The sequence below is a fragment of the Nanorana parkeri genome, unplaced genomic scaffold, assembly GCF_000935625.1.
Source record: "Nanorana parkeri isolate BGI_ZX_2015 unplaced genomic scaffold, ASM93562v1 scaffold222, whole genome shotgun sequence".
Lineage (NCBI taxonomy): Eukaryota > Metazoa > Chordata > Amphibia > Anura > Dicroglossidae > Nanorana > Nanorana parkeri.
In genome coordinates this window covers 823,904-826,050 of record NW_017306490.1, presented here as the reverse complement: position 1 = coordinate 826,050, position 2,147 = coordinate 823,904, and positions in this window count along the sequence as shown.

Genomic DNA, 2,147 nt, shown 5'->3' with positions numbered 1-2,147 from the left:
TCAAGGGTCGAGCAAGTACTTTGGGCTGGATGGGTCTACGGTTGGCAGAGAGACGTCCCCGAGGCGGTGGTGTTGCGGCTGGGGACACAGTACTAGGCATCTGAAGCCGTAGACACATTTGGTATGGGGGCGGTATTCCTTTTCGCTTGTTACAATATGTGCCTTCAGGGACCCGGACGTAAAACTGTTGTTTACACTGTGGTTTTTTACCTGTTGTGTCTTACAGAGAATATTTATGGATGCCCTGTGCACACAGCCAGGGAGATCAGCAACCCGGTCCCCAGCAGCTCCCAGGGCATGCCTGCTTGGTGTGGTTTTTATGCAGTTGCCAGAGAGTGGTGGTCCATCGCCACCTAGCAACGCAGGCACATGTGTAGTGAAAGAGAGGGGATTGGCCGTAACCATGCAGCAGCCATCAATCATGTAAAACTTGCTGAAGTTGTTGTGCACAGTCATTGTGGGGAATTACATGTCTAGGGGCCCTAGGGGTGGGACATTGTCAGAGAGGCAGACAAGCAAAGAGAATTACATTGAAAGGTAGAAATTACAGCACCCAGTGCTGTACTTTTTATGTTATTTTGGCCCATATACTCGGCACCCACTGGAGGATCCACGAGATCTGCATGACTGCATGTGGCCAACAGAACATAAACTCTGCTTTCTACACCAGTACTTTTTTCATAGTAGTCACCAGCCTGCTAACATACAGCTCCCATCTCCAGTACTCCATTGACTTACTTACTTTTTATTTCCTGTTCATCCTCACCTGCCTCAGTCAGTCCCAGAACGGTCCTCGTGCCAGTCTGCCTCAGTCCGCTTTCTTTCCGGATGTCTGACTTCCCTGGACGTGTGTGAGGCACTCGAACGCACGTCCTCACGTGAAGCCCGTGTGACACTTACATGTCACGCTACGCGGGCGGGAGGAGCTACACCCGTAGTATGCAATGGAGCAGATCGCATAGGAAAATACGTTATGGCATTGCCGTATGCGGCTGCTATAACGTATTCTACTATGCGATCTGATCGGCACGTTTCTGCGGGCTCAAGGGGCAGCTGCTTTGGGCCCCACAACCATGAATGGGCCCGGGGCAACTGCCCCCTTTGCCCTGCGTTAAAGACGGCCCTGTACGGGTCTACTGGGATTTGCACACCTCTGTTTTAATGTATGATTTAATATATATATTAGGGATGCACTGATACCATTTTTTCCAGACCAAATACTGATACCTTTCCTCAAGTCCAGATACAACTACTGATACATTGTTGTTTAGTGTCATGTGACAGTTTTTCTAAAACAACACAGACTAATGATTTCAGGACAGTGGTGGAGCGCCAGAGCCAGGTCCCAGCTGCGACCACTGCAACCCTGGTAGTTCTCATGAAAATGCCAAATATCGGCACTGGCATCTGAACATCGCTAACCGTTACACGCTCTATATTTAATTTGCCTCAACTACCAAATGGGGCACCCTTCCACCCCCAGAGCTGCTCTTTTAAGCCCTTTTTTTGGGTTAAAGGAGTATATTTGCTAACGTACTCCTGTGACCCAGTCTGCATCTAGCGGGATACTGCCAGAGCTGTGCTGCAGCCGGGATAGATCCTGATAATATTGTCGGGATCCACCACACTGCCTGATTGACAGCTGCCTTTCTAGAGCCAGAGCCAGCTGTGCCCAGTGCCCACTCCCTCCCCTATCTGTCCTTCTAATCAGCACTGGAGAAACAGAGAGGGGAGGGGGATCTCTGCAGGGAGAAGAAGAATGTGAGCTGAGTGATCAGCGGTATGTGATGGGCCAGCTCTCGATATATAGAAACTATTGGGAAGAGCACAATTTACTCTGCCAATAATCTTCTGCAAAAAAATGGACTATGGATTTAACAATCCAGCACATGTTCTTTGATAGGTTATTTTTTTGCCTGATTTGCTTTTTGTACATTCAATCTTTTGCCCCTCATCTGATCCTGTGTATTAGATCGTCTTTGCTTGTCTCGCCCTAAACTTTACAATCAGCAGAACAGATTTATGACATTGCACGCAGCATTATCAGCCACTTTGTTCTGATTGGTCCGTGCGCCCGTCACTCATTTCCATCTTTCACAACCTCTTTCCCTACGCCCCGCAGGTGAGTGGGCGGGGTCGGAACATGC